We start from the raw sequence: 21865 nt of genomic DNA, 5'->3' as shown, positions 1-21865 counted from the left end.
ACAGAGCTGCTGCAGCAGAAATGCCCACCCCAAGGTGCAGGGAAGGCTGCAGCACCTAGTCTTTTAGCTGAGAGCACCGCTGCCCTCAGTAAAATTGGATGCTAAGAGTAAGAAAGAAGGAAATGATGGACAATGGGATAGCCAACTATTGTCTGTAAAAGAAAAATTGCTTCAGACCTGTTCAACAGACAAGGAAGACTTTATTCAAGACTACTGCAGTGGGGGAGAAACTTGAGCTTATCTCTGCTACAAGAAAATGAGGGAAGATTCTTAAACGTAGAAGTGAACTGCTGGAAAAGTACTGGAGGATGTTAGCGGGGATGTTGGTCAATGTGATTAAACAATCTGTGTTAGACTCCTACTCTCTCATAGGTACTGGGATATGGAGGCTCCATCTTTCTTAGTGATTTCATTTCAGAAGGATGGCTCCCAGGTCTTTGAGAAAAACATTCCATTCCTGGGTTACAGAACACTTATATATCAAAGGGTAAGAGAAAGAATTTATAACTGCAAGGTTTCTAAAGTAAATGCTCTAAGAAAAGGGAGGTCAAGGTCTTATAGTCAGAAAGAAGCCTGTCTAAAATGTAGTCAACCTAGGGGGAATGCTAAGGCTTGGTTATGTCTCTGCCATGGAATTTGTTTATTTTTGCTGCAATTTTGTTTACAACACTAATATCTTATAAATTTTTTTCCCCCATAGGTAAGATAAGCTTCAGCCCAAATTACTTTCTGAAGTGTCCAGAATTCTTTGCTCATAGAATCTGGGTAGATGAAATTGTACACCATGTTGGGTAGAGGAGGGTCAGGAATATAGCTCTTTGTAGGTTAATGACCACAAGCTGCAATGTTATGAACAGTCTCTGGGACTTTATGACTCTCTAGAGTCAGGTGACAGAAAGTTTCAGGTTCTCAGAGCAATTATGTCACTCACATTGTGCATGAAAAACCCCATCACTGTCTGAGCCTAAGAATAGGCTGCCAAGCGCTTCTCTTTCTGGTTATTCTCAATTGAAGATTGAGCAATTCAGATTGCTGCATGATTTGAGTCTGTTTTCTTCCCCCTAAAGGTGACAAGCTCTAATTTTATTTTATTCTTTGTAAACTTGAAAATGAAAGGTCCTGTGCGAGCTGTGTGGGAGATACAGTGTGTGCCTTTGCATTCAAGGTGAGCAGCACATAAATGTTTTCTTAATGTGCTTCAGACATGTTCGGAGGCATAAAGAAGGGAATAGACCTAGCAGGTTATTGAATCCATGTTCCTTCTTTTGCATTGATTGAAACTGCCTCACTCGAGCATGCCTTTTGGAATTTTGAGCAAACTAATTTTCTGTGTCCCCAGGAGCTGATACTTGTCACAATTCCATTTCAGAAAAATTTTTCTAACATGGGAGACCTCATTGTCAAGATATTTCTTTGCATCAGTTCTATCTTATATTTTCTTGGCTAGCAAGGCCAATCCACAAAGTCAGACCCCATCATAGAGCTGAGGTAGGAGAACAAAACCCAGAGGATAACTGGGTTACCTTAGGATTTTACTCTATCAAGTTATATTTCAAGAGGTGTGATTTAACACTTAATATGTCTCCAAATCCATGTAATAAGAAATTAAATTATATTTTGACTGCATTTGCTACTAATATTTTTAATTTTTCATGTCTAGTATTTCTCCAATAGAATATCTTAAATATTTTGATTACTTTCTATTACATACTCTATTATTTTCTGCATTAAAAACCCAAACAATGTTAAGTCATTTCAATTTAATTTAATTCATATATATATGAATATATACATATACCTATATGGATGGATGGATGGATAGATAGATAGATAGATAGATACCTAGGTACCATGAGAATTCCTGCTTTCAAAGATTCAAAAAGTTGAGGATGGTAGAATATTCTAAGTTAACTTAATAGAGCACAAAACAGACACAATAGATTACAGGATACATTTTTACTGAAAGTTGAAAACACTCAAATGTCAATACTGAAACTGTTATATAGTCAAACTTCTAGGAGGCTAAGTCATGGGGAGAGAATATTTTTCATGTGCTGTGGAAGAAACGATATGGTGGGTATATTTTCATCCAATAGGGGAATCTGTTTTCTGCTTAGAAAATTGATTTTCTATCCAAAACACCTAAATATAAAACCCCATCTTTCCGCTACACCATGGGACCGCACCATCATGAGAGAACGAGAAAGGAGTGAGGACAATGCTATGACAACAGGCAGAGAAAAAAGCCATTCTCAGGGAAATAAAGAAAGGTCATAGTTGCCATTTCCAATATTACTTAATAAAATAATTCTCTTTTTACAAGTGCCATTGACAAAGACTGCATTTATCGTGCACATTGAGCAAGTGTGTAAGAAGGAACTGATATTTTTCTGTTACTGGAACATAGGATCTGAAATACCATTTAATAAGAAGCAAGTATTTCTGACCAGAACAGTGTGGGACATATTGAAAAGCATCAGCAGAAACTGAGGAGAGAGAATAATTAAAAGGAAAACTGTATTTGTAGCGTCTTCTAACAAAGATGCTAAAAACTTATATTTTCCACTATTTCCAATGTGAGGTGCTAGCGATTAATTTAATTAACACTACAGTAAGCTATCCATTGTGTCTGGTTATAATGGTTTAACTAGAAGGTAAACTGTTTCTAAAGTTTTCATTTTGTGTTAATAAGTTGTTCCCTTATTCACTTCTTTCTTATTATTGCTCATTCCTTCACTTGTTCATCCATCCATTCATTCATTTAATAGGTAAAAATTATTGTGTGCATCTAGTCATTATTTATTACTTCACTGTTTTCATAGGAACACAAGTATTTTTCTTTTTCTTTTTTATCTGTACTTGGCAGACCTTTCCTGATTGTTCTTGTGAAGACTCTGGTAGTCAAAAGTTAGAAAACGTGAAAGGCTACACCCCTTACAGAATTCTGGGTTAACAAATGGGTACTACAGGGTACCCTGGCAAGGCTGCAAGCGAACAAATATTTCAAGTACTTTTATTTATTCATTTCCAGTGATCATATCTACTGCTAATCAGAAACATGACAATAATGGCTGGATCTGAAAAAGTAACCAGACACTATAATTTTTAAAACTATCAGCCACCATAAACATAAAGCAAAGAAAGCTTGTGTTGTAAGGAATTAAATTCAATGTGCTATTATTTCTTCAATTCAAACAAGATAATGAGAAATTTACAACAGGCATAGGCCTGAAAAGTGTTTGCCTGAATGTAATAACAGTGTCACTCTTATCTATGGAGATAGGATGCTCTTGTTCACTCAGATGTGAACACACTAGTCAACTTGTTAATTGTTTTAGTCACTCTATTTAAACAATTGTAACAAAGTTCCTTAGTGAACCTTATTAGGCAGAACTCTAATAAATTAAGTAACTGTTCAATATGGAGTAAAAATCACATCCTCATAATGTGTTAAAAATGAATCGATTCAGTCAATTCAGTAAATTACTTTTTATTTGATGTGGAGCAGATTATTTGATTAATAGAATCTTTTGCTTTTCTGCCATAGTTTGATTTGGCTTCTTTGGTGGCTGGAGCAGAGACTGACCCACGTTGCCTTTGGAAAAAGGAGAATTTGTTCTAAAGATACCTAGGGAGCTGTCAGCCGAGTAGCTCTGGCTGTCACTCCTAACTGACTTCTTCCCATCCTTCCCTTCCCACATACTCTAGAGAGCAAATCAAATTGCTCCAGCTTGTCTTTTCCCAGCAGGGCATAAGCAAACCCATGGATCTGTTGACTTTGAGTATCCTGTCCAGTCAACTGTGCTTGGGTGCTTGAGAGGGAGGGAAGACAGGACCACATTATGGGCAGAGGACTGGTTCTTTAGCAGAGATTGTGGATGGGCAGCTGGTCTTAGAAGGGGCTTCTGATGTTTGTTCAATGTGGCACCCAGCAGCATCTAGTTGACAGGGCAAGAATGGGCAAACTTACCATGTTTGTGTGTGTCAAAACAGTCCCCATTATCTAGTTAGTTTTTTTCTATATTTTATAATAATATTATGTTTATCATTATAAAATTGAAGTATCTTTATTGAAATACATTTGGAAACTAAAGAAAAGTGCAAATAATACTCATTGGATTTTAAAATTGCATCTTAAAGAAGTTTAATCCATTCACATTTATTGTCACAAATGATAGGCTTGTATCACTATAATTTTATTTTACACTTTTTATGTTTTATGCTTACTTTACATTTATTTTTGCTATATGGAATATTTTTCTTTGCGCCCCTCAGTAATTTAAAACTTTTAACCCTATTTTTAGTCAGTATAGTTAATGTATATGTAGCCCAGTGTCTCTGAGTTTTGGGCTATGCACTGTGAAGAAGTACCCACCTGTAACTGTTGCTTCTTGAATCCTTGTTTCAAAAAGTTGGCTGGGCACAGTGGCTCACACCTGTAATCCCAGCACTCTGGGGAGCTGAGGCGGGCGGATCACGAGGTCAGGAGATCGAAACCATCCTGGCTAACACGGTGAAACCCCGTCTTTACTAAAAATACAAAAAATTAGCTGGGCGTGGTGGCGGGCGCCTGTAGTCCCAGCTACTCGGGAGGATGGGGCAGGAGAATGGCGTAAACCCGGGAGGCGGAGCTTGCAGTGAGCCGAGATCCGGCCACTGCACTCCAGCCTGGGCGACAGAGGGAGACTCCGTATTAAAAAAAAAAAAAAAAAGTTCCAGGAAGGGTCCAGCGATGCCTGAGTTGGAGATGAACTTTGGCAAACTCTCTTCATTACTATACTAAAATCTCTGTACAGAAGACTTTTTATAAATATATTCATCATTTTCTATACATGTGATGTATGTAGAAGCATAATCAATGCCTTCACTGCCTTTATGCCACCCTTACATACAACAACTCAGCTAATCAGCCCATTAAAAGACCTGTTTCCACCTTTGCTCGAGGAGACAATGCTTTGAGAACCATTCCAATGTCCTCTTTACTTGTTGCAAGAAATAAAATCCCTTTGTTAGATCCTCCTTGGTGGGTGGGCATCAGACTGTCTCCCAACAAGTGATTAAATCCACCCTCGTGTGTGTAACGTAGATACCATTAATTATAATATATTGAAGTCAGTTTTTCTCTCATTTAGTATTATTTTATTTCCTTCTTTCTACCATTGTTTTCTAGGTTTTCTTGATATAATACAGTATATTAGATGCAGATTTTTATTTTTTACTTTTATTTTGACATCATGGCTCTTTCATTTAAAGAAATATTTTTGAAAGATGTATTACATTTTATGATACTGTTATCTACAGTTATTTAGGTATAACTCTATATTTAAATGATCTGACTACAATTATATTTTTAAAAATACCACAACACATCAATTTGGAGTTTTTTTTTTTTTTTTTTTGAGATGGAGCCTCGCTCTTGTCACCCAGGCTGGAGTGCAGTGGCACGACCTCAGCTCACTGCAACCTCCGTCTCCTGAGTTCAAGCAATTCTCCTGCATCAGCCTCCTGAGTAGCGGGATTACAGGCGCCTGCCACCATGCCCAGCTAATTTTTGTATTTTTAATAGAGACGGGGTTTCACCATCTTGGCCATGCTGGTCTTGAACTCCCGACATCGTGATCCACCCACCTCTGCCTCCCAAAGTGCTGGGATTACAGGCGTGAGCCACGGTGCCTGGTACTTTTTGAGATTTTTATTTTTCTTTTAGAAGCAATTATTTTTGGAAACAGTACATGGATGTTATACAGTCTGTGCTTTTTATTCTTATATTAATCAACTATTTGCATGTCTGCTGTCTGTCACTTGATTGTAAGTTCCTTGGAGGGCAAGACTGTGTATTACTCACTACTGTGTCATTCCACTAGTGTTTAGCACAGTACTTGGCTAAATCTAAGTATTTAAATATTTGCCCAATAAATTAAAACAACTTGTTATATTGTTCCTCTTCTATTTTGCTTTCTTCCATGTGTAGTGGACCTTTGCTTTTCCTTTTCTTGCCAGTACCCTTTTTTGATTTGGGTATCCATTTGTTACGGTTTGGTTTGTGTCCTCCTGCAAATCTCATGTCCGAATTGTAATCCTCAGTGTTAGAGGAGGGGCCTGGTGGGAGGTGACTGGATCATGGAGGCAGACTTTCCCCTTGCTGTTCTCATGATGGTGAGTGAATTCTCGTGAGATCTAGTTGTTTAAAAGTATGTAGCACCTCCCACTTTGCTCTCTTTCTCCTACTCCAGCCATGTAAGACGTGTCTGCCTCCCTTTCACCTTCTGCCATGGTTGTAAGTTTCCTGACGCCTCCCCAGCCATGTTTCCTGTGCAGCCTGCTGAACTGTGAGTCAATTAAGCTTCTTTTCTTTATAAATTACCCAAGTAGTTCTTTATAGCAATGCGAGAACGAACTAACACACCAGCCTTCCCCTGGTGGCCTGCATGCATCTGGAGAAGGTGATCCTGTCCTTGCTTCTGGATTAGGCCCTGACTGTTTTAGGCTAAGCATCACACTCTATAACCTGGCCACATGTTTGGTTAAGGAATGAACAGGAGCCCCAGCCTGGACCAACTGCAGTGAATCTCAGGATTCTTCCTTGGAAATCTGAGACAGAGATGCCCTTTCTTTCGGGTAGGATATGGGTAACATGTGGAATTTGTTGTCAGTGATATTGCAACCACTGGGGAGGTAGCTTTCATGGGGGACAGATAGTCTGCACTTAGAAATATACCCTCTACATATTACAGAACAATATAACAATGTTGGTAATGATGACCCTAGGTCAAGAATAAAATATTAAACTATAACTTAATATTAACTATGACTTCATATTTTAATAAAATATTAAAACTGTGACCATGAGCATGAGGTAGACATTGTGAAAGGCAGAGAGCATAGAGACAGAGTTTGGGTTTCCTTGTGGACATTTTTATGCTGCTGGCTCAAACTAACCTCAAATCCACTTTACCCCTAGACTATCCAGGGATGGGAACCAATACATTCCTTTATTGTTTTAGCTTGTTTGTGTTGGATTTCTTTCAATTGCACCCAAAATCCTTATAAATGATGCACTATATTTTCAGCCTATTTGATCATACAAGCATTTTGGCAGTCTGCTTCATTAATTTTTCTCCTTGCCTAATTCTTTACCCTGTTTCAGTTTAAATTGTTTCTTGGCCAGGCATGGTGGCTCACGCCTGTAATCCCAGCACTTTGGAGGCAGAGGTGGGTGGATCACGAGGTCAGGAGTTTGAGACCAGCCTAGCCAACATGGCAAAACCCTGTCTCTACTAAAAATACAAAAAAAAAAAAAAAAAAATTAGCCTTGCATAGTGGCAGGCACCTGTAATCCCAACTACTGAGGAGGCTGAGGCAGGAGAATCTCTTGAACCCAAGAGGTGGAGGTTGTAGTGAGCAGAGATCGTGCCATTGCACTCCAGCCTGGGTGACAAGAGCAAGACTCCATCTCAAAAAATATTTTTTTTTTCTCTTCGGTTTTCTAGTTTGTATTTTTTAGTGCTGATCAATTGTTTATAACCGCATAGGATCACCAAATGACCAGAGAGCAGTTATTCCTGCTCCCTTATTTTTAGATAATAAAGGTAAACATAATGAGGCTAGATGATACATGCTAGATTATGCAGTCATAGTTTTAATATTTTATTCATGACTTTGAGTCATCATTATCAACATTAAGCATTAGATTGTCCTGTAATGTGTAGGGTAGATTGTTATATGCAGACTATTTGCCCCCACTGACAGAAGTGTTTTTCTAAATGGCTTTCCATCTGTCTTTTCCAGTTAGTTGTTGCTTTTTGCTGCTGCTTTTGGGAGTTCTTTGATCATTCTTGTTGCCTCTAATCTTCTGTCTACTGTCTGATAGGAAAGGAATGAGAGTCACTAAAGTTAATCATGCTTTGTAAGCTGATAACCTCAACTTTACACACAATACTAAATCCGTTCACTAAGGGGTGAATTAGCAACTCTAATGTGACATAGATGATCACTGAAGTTGTTTTCACCAATGCTCTTTAGTCTTTTTTCTTTTCACTTGCTTCTGGCTTTTGGTCATATGGGTGTCTGCAGTTGTTGACAGTATAGAAAAGATAAAGTTTTTTAAGAAAAAGAGAGAAAAGAGAAAGATTAGGAAGTGTTAGTACTCTTACAATTTTTGAAGGGCTGTAAATGTTACCAAACCTCATAAATAAAACAGGTGAACCTGAGTTAAATGATATATTTTGTAAATTGTGGTTCTGGTTAATTGAATTTTACAGCTTACTGAAGTGGTATTCTGAAAATCCTTCATCTTCTTAAGATCTTTCCTTAATATGTTGTCTGTTTAACTTTCATACTAGATATCACATATGAAAGAAAATAATATTTTTCCTCATAAATTTGCATCTTTCAAGGACTCCTTCTGCATGACACTAAGTGAAACCCTGGAGGGCAAGGGTTTTGAACTGTGCTGTGGTTTTGACACTGCTAGTTGGCACGTGTCAGACACTATTCCTGCCCGCTGCTGTCTTATTCTACTCTCCTTTGGGGCACATAGAAAGATTCTACTTTCTGCCACCTTAAGATTAGGCATGGCTATGTGCATTCTCTGATTGAGGAAATAGAAACAGAAGTGATGTATGCCACTCTAAGTCAAAGCCTTTAATTGTCAGGCTTGAGTATTCCTTCTGTGGTAATTATAGAAGCACGTGTCAAGATGGAGACTCTGCAGCATGGGTGGATAAGGCATACACTTTTATTATTTTAAGCCACTAAGATTTTGAGATTTTTGATACCACAGCATATCCCAGTCTTGGGAAGGCCCTAGGTGAGCCACAGGGCAGAAGTGGCAGAGCTCTGGAATTAACTCCTCTCCCCCACCCTTCCCCTTAACTGGAATAGCTCCCCTTCTTTTTTTTAAATTTTATTTGACAAAACCCTTTCTATTTCTTAAAAAAGATGAAAAACCACCCATGTAGGAGTTTGACCTGAATGTTCTTTGGACCCTAGGATTTACAGATTTTAAAACATTTGCTCCTTAAGTTTTCTTGTGCTTTGCTTCTCTCATAAAAATAGAATGCAGCCACAATTTAATTAATTGAGGGTTTCATCATATTGTGCTTTCCCCGAATGCTATACCCAAGCTGTGCTTATCAATTGACATGCCTGATGATTGTATGTGGTTTACGAAATGAGGTTCACTGGTTGATAATATATATTATAAAACACAGCAGTGAGACATATTAAATATATAATAGACAGTGAGAATATTTTGTTAATAGTAGCTTATCATTTCATATTACTTTATCATTTAAGACCTCAGTCACTGTTCATACTGCCCTTCATTCAAGCCAAGCATTTAGTATGCTAGTAGAATTTGGACTGAACAATATTATTAGAATTCATTTTTGAAAAATACTTTTTGTGAGTCTTTTCTCTATAGGACTTGAGCATAAAATTCCTGAAAATAGAACCTAGTCATATATTAGTGTATATTTAAAAGCACACAAGCTTATTGTCAGATGCAGACAATTTTGACTACTCAAATGAAGGGTAAGAGACACATGGATTATATCAAAAAATGGATAATTCTCAAATCATTTTAAAGTAACCCAGTGATCAATAAAAATGCTGAATGAAGGTACTCTTGGTTAATTAAAATTTTTGCTTGATAAAAGGTTTAAAGAAACAGTTGTTTTTATTTTGAACATTTTAAAAATGCCTCTTGATTTAACAAGTAGAGTGTCATGACCAATATTTAATCTTTGAAGACTGAAAATCTTGCATCACTTTGGGTGTCATTAATCTGTAGAGACAGGATCTTGCTCTGTTGCCCAAGCTGGTCTTGAACTTCTGGACACAGGCAATCCTCCTACCTTGGCCTCTTACAGGGTTGGGATTACAGGTGTGAGCCACCACTGGCTGACCTGGGTGTCATTAATCTGAACATGAATGGTCAATGTAAAAACAGAGAATGTGGAGGAAATTGGGTTGAAGTTGCACAGTTTGAGAATGTACTCTTTAACGTATTGGTTTAAAAAACTAAATTTCTCCTGTGAGTGTACTTACTGCTTTTGTGCTTAAAGCAATTGCTGGGGCAGACTGTGGGATTGTCAAATGAAACAAAACTGGTAAGTGAAGGATCATCCAGTTGGGTTTTAGTTAAATGTAATTTTATATCATCTGCCTCTGTTATACAGATGCGAACATCCCTCCTTCACTTTCCTCACTCCTAATCCTGAGCAGTGGTCAAGTTGTCCCTTATGTTGAGAGTTTGAGCTGGGCAGTGGTGGGGAGAGAAGTTAAGGGAGCAATTATTTGGACGTAAGCAATTTATGTTTTTAGATACACACAGTCTGCTTCCTAGTTGCAGCCCTCACAGAGTTAGGCAGTCTGACTGAGCTCCTCTAGCTGCAGCACAAGTGGGTGGTTTGGGAAGAGACTGCTCTTCTAGTGCATTTTCAGAGTAAGCGTTTTGCCCGATCTCATGTTCCAGCTTCCCCAAGAGAAACCCCAAAGAAATGATATAGCGAAGGATTCTAAAATAAACGTTCAAATTAATGCTCATAGGCTTGAGTTGTAATTCAGACTCACTTCCATCATTATTATGTCTCCCAAGCATTTGGTTTTGAAGAATACCTGGCAAAGAGTTATCCTGCAGTCGTGTTGCCTTATTGAATGCAGCGTAGACTGAATCTACACCCTTTCTGTCTGCTGGTTCTGTATCATTGTGACTATTGTCCAGCTTCTTGATCTTGTGTATTTCTAGCACGTTTCTTGAATGAATTCACTGGTTCTGACAGGATCCATATTTTCGATCTCTACATGTCCACATGGCATTAAATCTAACTGTGGGAAATGTTATCATCACACTATGGTTATTATATTGACAAGCACATTTCCCTGAGTAGTCAGTCATGGAAATGGAGAGATTACTCATTTTCTGAAATACATGATGGTTGTGAAGAGGGCAGTATAGGCTAATGGAAAGAGCTCTAGATGGATGTTCATGATTCTTATTATGACAGAAAACCATTAATTAAATGCCTTTTTCCATGTGTTACTGTTCTAATCTCCACATAAAGGGTTGTATGCAGAATTTATTTTTTCCTTTGTAAATTTGCAAACTACCATATAGTAATACAACACAAATATTTATAGATATCAGGAAAAATGTCATTTCATTAATATATGGTATGAAAATATAATTGCATAGAGCTGAGGATTTCTTTTGGGAGAGGTGAGAAATGATGGGGTAGGAGATGGGGGGAGACAAGGTTGGAACATATTTCAGAAGAGAACCCAGAAAAGTGGCCATCAGGACTCTGTCCCGACTAGGTGAGCTGTGGGGAAGCAGCCAGGCCTTTTCTGGAGAATGCAGAAGGCTTGGCTTTTTGAAATGAATGAAATGGAGTAAGGGGTGTGTACAGAAACACGTACTTAGTACCTGTTTTATGAGTTCGCTTTTGTTCTGTGTGCATTAGGTATTTATGTTGCTCTTCACTAGAAGACCCGATCTAAATTTATTGGAACAAATGAAGAAATGTAATCCAGTGATTCAGGTCTTCATAGGTTGATGGGAGGTGAAGGGACCTGGAGTTAGAAGAAGGAACTCAAGCTCCCATTGAGAAAAGGTTGCTGTCTTTGGTTTGGAGCAGGCAGAAGGAGCAGAAGAGCAGAAAATGTGTTTTAAAATTGTCAATCAGCAAAGTGTCAGTGCAGGAAGGGGTACCCTTCTGAACGATGGCCAGCCACATATTGTTAGATAGTTAATGGAAGGTCTCCCCTTCCCCGCCACGTGGCCTCTGAGAAGGTGCCGAGGAAGTCTGCATAGTTTTTCAGGAATAACCTCAGTGAACACAGAAGCGCCCCTACACTGAAGGGAGTCTCGAACCCAAGGCCTTTGTCCTTCAGAAAAGACAGAACAAAGATTGGATTAAGTTCTGCAGTCATTAAAATCAATTTATATTAATATGCTAAGCATACGAGCTATACCTTTGTTATTTTGTTTCTTTAAATTTTCCTTTAAGAGTTATGCTTTCAAGATAGCACATAGTTTTCTATCAATATAGATTTATCATTAAATAATGAATTATACCTAAATTTGTAATTACAAAAGTGTCTTCTAGCTGATCCTGGTGCTCTGCAAATAGCTGTTTGGTCCTAGCTCTTACTAGAGGGGATGCATGCTGGAGACTTGACCCAGGGTTTCCTAGAGGCACATGTCCCAGACGGGAGAAGAGGAGTGCTGCTTGAGGCTCTTGTTTCTTAGAACGGATGGAGAGAATGGAATGGTGGATACAGAGCCTCTTAGCTCAAATAAAAGAGTTAGACATAAATTTTGACACCTCCCAGGGAAAGGGGAAAGCATTTCCTCCTCAGTTTTTAAAAAGTCTAGATTTTTTCTTTTTTTAAAATTCCTGTTTCCTGATCACCTTTCAAGCAAGTGTCATATGATGTTACGTCTGAAAAAGTAGTTGTGTCCCTAGGAAAATGGAGTTTAGAAATATCGAAGAAAGATGATTCTTTTGGCCCATCTTTCTCAGGCGTAGGGGACTTAAGATACATCTCTGAATGAAATCTCATGCCATCTTTATGGCCATCCTGTCCCTTCCTGTCCTTTGTGGCTGTCTTCACCATCCTCTGGGTCATAGATATCAGGGGTTTAATCTTATAATCACTGCAAAGAAGAAATGTGGTTGGAAATCCTCCCAGGGTAGAATCTGCACAAGGCCAGTGCCTGTTAGATGAATAAGGAGCTGAGGCTGCCACTGCCCACTTCCCATCTCCTGTATGCCAGCCTCACCCCAGAGAAACATTGGCCATTATTTCCCCAGGTTAAATTCATACTAAACTCTGGTGGGGGGTTTAAGAAGGTTTCGGGTGTGTATTCCAGAGCAGTGTAGTGCCAGAAATTTGGGAATTGTTTTTCTTTAGCCAGCACATTTCTTTGTCCAAGGAATAGGATGGAAACTCACATCTCCCTTGTGCCCTGGCTTCAGCAATTTTCTCCGTAATTGGTCCCATGTTTCCCAGCAAGCTTGTATTTCAGCCCATCCTTTCTTGGTATCTTTGTGCACCCTCCACTACCACCCTACAATATGCTTCCTTTCTCCAAAGGATTACTGTCCTGCCCTCAGTTCCTTTTTTCTGTCTTGTAAACTCTGTCTCCTTAGGCTTTGACTGAGTATAAATGGATTCATTTGGTTATGCTTTTATTTTTATTATAATTTTTGAGTTTTCTTGTTCCACAGAGGGACAGGGAGAAACTCTGGGCTTGTAGTTGAGCTGAATAAGAAGTAGTGCTTTAAGTCCAGTTAACTCCTTACCAGTGATATGGCAGGTCTTCATTCATCTACAGTTAAATACGTGATATGGTGAGAATTTATCTTATGGACATTGCCTGGTCTGGTCTATAGAAGGGATGCATATTCCCCCTGTGACTCTGAGCCTTCTCTCTAAAGAATAAATCTGACCTTATTAAATTAAAGCATATTTTCCCCTCCTGACCTGGCTTTCATTAGAAAGGCTTCCCATAGGTTTTACAGAAAATGTCCCAGCTGGAGCCATCTAGACAATGGTGTCCCATACTCCAATAGATTTTCCTCTTACACATTAGCTTCTCCTCTGTTATCAGGGATGGGGATTTTTATTCCATCTCTCTACAAAGAAAAAGTCTGCAAGCCCTCAGCCTTGGGACTGATCAGATCTTTCTGGCATACTGATATGCATCCTGATTGAGTGTTTAGGGTACATTCTTAGAACAGTTCTTTTGTTGACAAAGGGAAATTGAGACCGAAGCAATGACATAAGCTGTCAAGAACAAAGGAAGAATGTTGTATGAATTTTTTTGACTTGTCACTTCTTTGTGGCTGGATATATTTGATCTGGGAGGAAATATGTATGGTGGATACTATATTAGGGTTATAAATTATATAATTAATTTTATAAAGTGAGATTGATACTATGAATATACATTCATCAAAAATATTAGGAAGTAAAAGACTAAGAAAAAAATGTGAACATATTTTTAACTAGATCTTTAAACTAAAGGCCAGCATTATAGCTTCCTTCCAGCTCTGTCTCCCATGCATGTTTCTTTTCAAAGCTGGCATCTTGTTCAGATCAGCTCCACAGGATACAAGGAGCAAGAGCATGTACATGTGCGGACACACACACACACACACACACACACACAGACGCACACACACCCCCCCCCCACCATCACCGTAAAATAGTATAATAGTGAAATGTTTTTCCCTGTATCTGAACTGCTTTCTTCTCTTTGAATTTTTATTTCATACATTTCATCTTGCTTATATAATCCAAAGGGAAATAGTCTACAGCCTATTTCCTATGAACAAATGCTGAAATGATTAAAATCTGACTGACTTCACTAGCATATGCAAGGTTATTTCTGATGACAACTGCAACAGACGCTCTATTGATGGGACTAAATTGACTTTAATTTTTGTGTGATGAATGAATCCTATACTGGGCTATGTAGTCAATTTGGTTAGATTTTATTGCTTTAGTTAAATTTTCAAAAAGGAAAGCTTAAGCATGCAGGTCAGTCAAGAGGCTTTGAATTGGTGTATACATTAGAGGGTGGGAATTTACTTCCCTCTGCTTCTATAGGGGGAAAGATAATCAATTACTCCATGTGTATATTTATGAAATCAGAATGCTGGTTACCAGCCAAGGTGTTTCTTTTTCAAAAACTGCAGAGAAGGCTTGTGATGAAAGCCAAAACCTTTTGAAAAGAGGCATTGGATATGTCTCCTTCTATGAATAAGAATAAAAGAAGAATTCCCCCTAAGCCTGCATGACTAAAGATAACACATCTCATTCCAATAATAGTCTCTCCCTTTTTTAGGTACTGTAAAAACAACAACAAATAATTTGGAGGAGCTTAACTTCAAATACAATTAACACCTTGAGCAAGTTGATTTTGGGAACAATGCTGAGCTCAGGGTGACTTCCTAGAGGAAATCTTGACCAGTTTCAGACCTGAGTGGTGAATGGGAATCAACTAGTCCAAGACAGGTGAAGCACAGTCCACAGAGAGAAGCCACTCAAGGCAGGAGGTAAGGGCTTAGCAGTGAGTGCAGCTCCTCTTGCCCAATGTCTTCCCCATATTAAGAATTCAGTAGACATTCAAATGACTGGGTCCTTTCAAAAAGTGAAACCAAGGTTGGTAGCTGTTGGGGATGGCATTTATTTCTTTGATATAAAGAGGTGATTGCTGAAAGGATGGAAGGAGGGTAGACAGGGTATAAAAGAAACTTACGGTTTACTTCACTTACTTCACAGAATCTGGCAGAAGCATAACCGAAGTGAATTCATAGCTTTGCATAAAGCTTACTCTAGAAGGAGTGATGAATAAATGAATACGGTATTCATTTTTAAACATTATTTTGTGGCCCATTATCAACTGAATATAATTCCTATAAAAAATGGAGAGTAAAATTTATCTTTTGGATCTAGATTTGGATATACTAGGGCTGTCTTTATGAAACAGTTGCAAAAAACGAAGACAGGGAAGAAGATAGAAAATGCTAAAGCTAGAAGAGGAAAGAGTTTAAAGCTAGAAAAGGAAAGAGTTTTAGGGAAGTGAAAAATGAGAAAGAAAAACATTTAATGCCGTACTGACAAACAGAAACAACATACAAAAATTCTGCTTATTTTAAGAGCATATACTCTCAAAAGTGAAAAAACACTAATTCTCAGATGACAAAGCTGTCTTGAATACATAATGCTAGTTATTTGGTATAATTGCTTTTAGTTAGCAGTTAAATGAATATCATAAAATGGATATAAAAAATACTATCTATTTGCTGAAGTTTCTGTATCTAAAAAAAGAAAAATATAGAAATAATGGATTTGGGAATATCTGTAAGGGATGAGCAATTAAGAGAGTTTTGTTACTGCAAGACGAGGACAGTAACAAAGAACAGTCTCACACATTTGATGAAATATTTAGCCGTGTCTTCCACACTCAGGAACCATAAGCCATTAAAACAATCCCATTATGTTCCTAAGAGCCACTTGCATTCTAGCTGATAGAATACCTTAAGCCAAAGTAAATTAGAACATCAAAGTAGCTTTTCTCACCAAATGACACAAAGACATTACTGTTTCTGAAATGAGAACAGAAAGGCTATGGCATGACTTCTACTGAGTCACAAGGAAGAATTCTTGGAATCCTCACTTCCTTTGCCTTCTTTTAGCCAGGCATAGCTGGAATGACTGGATAATTGTTTGTAAGACTTAAAAATACAGTTGTAATAGCATTACCTAAATAGGGAAGAAATCACCTTTATATGCATTATCTACCAGTGAGATAATTTTCACTCAAATTTGCATCCAGTACTTCACCAGCCACCTTTTCAATATTCTTCACAAAATGCACATACATATTGGTTATTTTTAATAGTGGAAATATTCCTATACTCGTGAATTTTCAGTATCACCAATTTGCACAGTTGAACCATTTTTTCAATGAGTACAGGGTAAGAATGGAGAAGGAAATTAGTTGGATTTATTCCAGTTTGGCGATTTGGTGATATATGCTTTAGAACAGGTTGTTGGGGATATTGGCAAGAAAGTGAATGAGTGGTAGACCATGGAGTCTAAGTTGAATATGGAAGGTTGTACACACATTTATTACCTTACAATTTCTGTGGATCAGGAGTTGGACATGGCTTAGCTAAGCCTACTCTTTCTTTAGTGTCTCACAAATGTGACAATTGTAACAAATGTGTCAGTTGGACTGCCTTTTCATCTGGGGGCATAACTGGGGAAGCAACCACTTCCAAACTTACTCAGATTGTTGGTAGAATTCATTTCCTTGCAGTTTTAGGACTGAGAGCCCCAGCTTCTTGAAGGATGTCAGCTGGAGGCCATCTTTACTTCCTAAAGTTGGTGTATAGTTCCTAGAGGCTACCTATAGTTCCTAAAAGCTACCCATAGTTCCTAGTGGCAACCCATGGTTCCTGGATATCCTTCCCACTATGGGCTTTCCCAACGTGGTCAATTAGTTCATCAAGCCAGCAAGGAGTTTCTAGAGGGAGTCTGCTGGCAAGATGGAGTCTTATATAACTTAAAGTAACTAAGGAAGTAGCCTCTCATCATCTTTACCATACGTTATTGGTTAAAAGAAAGGCACATAGTTCCTGCCCACACTTAAGGGGAGGCGACTACACAGAGGCATGAATACCAGGAGGTAGGGATCTTGGGTCGCCATCTTAGAGACTGTTTGTTACAATATATAAATGCCAAAAGATCAACTGATTTTTTTTTTTTTTTTTTGCCCTTGTTCAGAGGCAAAAATGATTGATCCTTATGGGCTGGAGTATTGTGTTGGTTGTTAATGTATGGGGATTGGTAAGATTTGATATAGGAGAATAGGGAGCTCTGGAGAGGAAGTGGGGACAGGAATGCTAGTAATTTAGAAGTCTGTTAGACATTGATCCTGCTGGAGTGGAATTATTTTAACTAATTTCTGTTAAAAAAAAAAAAAAAAAAAGAAGCATAAATTCGTAAGTCTTTGACCCTATCTCTGACTTGCTATTTTAGGCAGGCTCCATTGTAAAACAAACAAAACCAGAGTGTGTGTGTCTGTGTGTTTGATGTGTGTGTGTGCAAAAACTGAGAGGATTAGTTAGAAAATTTGATTTGAAATAGAACATAAAATGCTTATTTTTATAATCTTGATTTTAACTGCATAATAAAATACATGAATAGTAATATGGCAGGCTTTTAGAATCTAACTCTGTAAACTGTGGATTTTATGGTTGAAAAGAGTAATGCAGATTTGAAAAAACACAGAAGAAAGTTTCAAATGCAGGTCCTCTGTTCATTACATTCTTTTGTCCTTAAGGTCTGACATACTCTCAGATCTATTTGCAAGCTGTAATGTTTGCCCAAAAGAGTGGTTGTCTCTAAGAAAAATAGACCACTTAATTATTAGTAGGCCACTTAATTGTTAGCCGTCCCCTCTTTTTCATACTGTATTAAATATCAACCTGGCATGGGTCTGTATGGCAGAATCTGAAAAACTGAGCTTTACTTTGTATTAATATTTTCATTAAATATTTAAGTGAATTTGGTAATATTTCTCAAATTTAATTCTTCTGCTGGTTCCCTCTCTATTTCCAGACCATGATTTCTCCCACCTTGGGTGTAATTCGTGCTCCTTCTGGAATGAAAGAAGACACTGAACTATGGTTACAAGTGATGACTTTGGTCAGATCTACTGACTGGATGATTGACTCATGGGTTTGAGTCTTGACATCACTAACTATTAGCTAGGTGACACTGAGCAAGCTACTTAAACTCTCTGGATCTCAGGCTCCTCAATTGCAAAAAACGTTGTTGTGAATGTACAATGTGATTTAAACATTGATAAATTTGGGTATATAATAAATGCTCAATGATAGCTATTATAATCCTATATTTGAGGTTAATTATTCTCTACCCTTAGCCATCAGCTAATTTTGTGATCTTTCCCCTATATGAAGTAAAAATATTGGCACTTGGCTTATGTTTCTTGTTCATGTCTTGGAAGTATCTTTTATAATTTGTGTCCTATTTATAGCCAATTTAGTGGCATAGTCTCAGAATTTTTTACTGTTTCCAACTCTGGCAACCTCAAACATCGCCAAAGTTCAGGCACTGACACTATGATCGTCTAATAAACCTTGTCAGCACAAGAAATTTATATCCTTCAAAAGTTCTTAAGCATCAGTATTCCATTTGCAGATTACAACCTCAACTCCTTCTTGCTTTCTCATGTCCTCACTTCTAGGAAAACCATGATTTGACGTTAATCTTTGGATTCTTCTTTATCTTCACTTATTGATTTTTTTCCCTCAGTACTTAATCTGGATTCCATGCATCAGCCCAATAACTCTTTTACTAACATTCATCCTGTTACCTGCATTTTGTGTGTGTGGATTTGAGCTCAATGCCACAATTTACCTTCTCTGCTCCTTTAGCAGTGCTGCTCCATGCTACTGAAGAAAATCTTACTGCCATATGAACAGAATCTGGACACACACTTGGTCTCCAACCTCACTAGGACCTTCACGCTTCGTCATTTCCCTCTTCCATGTTTCTCCTCAGGCAATACAAATCATTACTAAAGGTTTCAAGTCATATATCTGCCCATTTCTCCTAATTCTCTGCAGAGTATGTCTTTTGCCACTTTCACAAGAAAAGCAAGGTAATTAGTTGTGAAATAACTTGAACTCTCCACTCACCACTTGCAGAATTGCCCCATTTGTATCTATTTTTCCTTCTTTCAGTGTCAGAGGATAGATGATGTGACCCTCTCTCCAAGTGTAGTCAGTACTCCGATCCCCTCCCACTCCAAGTGTAAGCTTGTGCAAGCAGAGAACCCCTGCATGCATGTACCGACTTGCTTTTAATTCTATCCCTTCTTTCTCCCCCAGAATGTTGCTATATTATTTCTCTATTTCAAACTCTATATTTCTACTTTTTCTCATCTCATAATCCATCCTAAAAAATAGAATCTTCCAGGCATTTAAAAGCAGTGCAATGTAATTAGAGTGACGGGCTGCATTGGAAAGCAAAAGGTCCAAGTCGGAAAAGCAATGCCAGGCTCAAGGACAGAAGGTGAGGTGAATGGAATATAGGAGAACATGAGTTCTGAGGACAAAAGCCTGGATGATAGGACAGATATGGGCCATAGCTGGGCTGACAGACCACCTCAAAAACTCATGTACATGCCGACCATAAGAAGCTTACAGTTGCTATTGGCAACATGAAAAGTCACATCTTTCCTCCATCAGTGTTACAAGGATAGTGAAAAAAGCCACAGTATAACCAGGCTTTAGAGCTGTTTCTCCTGAGCACTGTTTGGCTCACGTAAGCCCAGTCTCTAAGTTCAACCACGTGAGTGAAAACCACTTGAATATGTTTTATGCACAAAGTCATCCAAAGAATGATATCTAGGTGGCACTTAGTTGCAGAGTATAAAACCTTAACTCAACATTAGATGGCTACATAAGCTCTATATTCTATATAGACACGTAATAGTACAGTAGTATGTGGAGTCTAAATTGTGAATGGAGTAGGGGGAGGCAAAATTATGAAGCAACTTGCTCATACACTTCAATATTCTGAACCTAATAATTTAACAAGTGTTTTCAAGAGCTTCAGGAATCATGTGTTATTTTCATACAAGCTTTCTTAAATCCTAAGATCCTTATCCCCATGATAATTTGAAAGTAGAGTGCAAAGGAATAACAACAAGTAGATTGAGATTAAAGCTGTAAAAATGCCAGCATATAAGAGGCCCTTTTTCTGTGGTTGTAGGTGTGTTATGTAGTGAAGCAGTGGTTCCCTAAGTGTGGCCCCTGGATGAGAAGTGTCAGCATCACCTGGGAACATTTTGGAAATGCAATTTCTTGTGTCTTCCACCAGACCTATCAAATCAGGTTCTCTGGGAGTGCAGTCCTGTAAATCTGTATTTCAACAAGTCCTCCAGGAGACTCTGATGCATCTCAAGTTTGAGAACCACTGGCTTTAGAGGATTGGAGCAGCACTCTATATGGATACATTTGCAACTACTTATATGACTTACCAAAGGAATGCTAGAAAATGGTATTTGGCTTTATGAACAGGTACTTGGAAGAGAAATTTATCTAATCCTGGTAAAATTTATAATATATTAATGGGGCAGAAATATTATTCCAAATGATAAAATTGTGATATTTGAAAAGAAAATAGATCTTTATAGCCTGAAATTATAGATTAACAAGCTGAGATTTGATAAGTAATAGAGGCAAATTTCCATTTTTAGCTACAAAACCCCAAATGTATATGTATCAGATGGGAGAAAAATGTCCTGAAACCTTTGGTTGACTACACATTCAATATGAATCAATGATATGATATGGATACAACCAATTATCATAGTATTCACTCATTTATTTGTTTATTTATTCAATAATTATTTGCTGAGTGCCTACCATTAACCAGGTGCTGTACTGGTCACTAAGAACACAAGGATAAGTAAAGCAGACATGGTCTTCTCATTTAAAGGAACATACATTCTCGTGAGTAGTAAAATAAAAACCAGCAAACAAATTTATAAAATACTTTTTAGTTACTGTTAAGTGTTAATAAGAACAGCAAGAGTGATGAAGACCGTACTGTTCTTTGTTGTATCTATCACCCAACCCCATGCCTATAGAACTGTGCTCAGCTGAGGTGAGTCATACTTCTGGAGAATTAGACAGATGAGAGAAAGGTTAGCGCAATGGGTTTCAAACTTGAACATGCATGAGGAACACCTGGAGGGCTTTTTAAAAATCTGGATTGCTGAATCCTAAGCCCCAGAGTTTCTCATTCAGTTGGTTTGACTTGGGACCCCAAAACTTACTTTCTAACAAGTTCCCAAAGGTAATGATGCTGTTGCTGGTTTGGGAGCCACTGGTTTAGACCTGGTTAAGGCTGGGGAGGACCAGGACCTGGGATTGCTTTTCTCAGAGAAGAGGAAACTTCAATAAGACCTGATAGTTGTTTTGAAGTATTTGTAGGAATGATATGTATAAAAATAGGTTAAGTTTATTCTTTGTAGTCTGAAAAGTAGGATATAGATTATTTGGAAGAAGGAGGGAGACAGAGTGTAGAAACATAAATAACTTTTAGTCTTATAGCTGATTTAAAACGAGATAGCTACCTCAGAAGGAACGAATTCTACTAGAGACATTGAAGTGTAGCACTGATGAGGACTCACTGGGGATGCTATGTGGACAGAAGAGGCAGAGAAAGCCCATCTACAGATACTAGGGCAATAGAGGGGAGTGGAGGCGGAGAGGAAAAATTGCCCAAATTGCCAGAAACTTCTCATTTT

The sequence above is a fragment of the Trachypithecus francoisi genome, unplaced genomic scaffold, assembly GCF_009764315.1.
Source record: "Trachypithecus francoisi isolate TF-2019V2 unplaced genomic scaffold, Tfra_2.0 Lachesis_group11, whole genome shotgun sequence".
NCBI lineage: Eukaryota > Metazoa > Chordata > Mammalia > Primates > Cercopithecidae > Trachypithecus > Trachypithecus francoisi.
Note: the sequence above shows the minus strand (reverse complement) of the source record.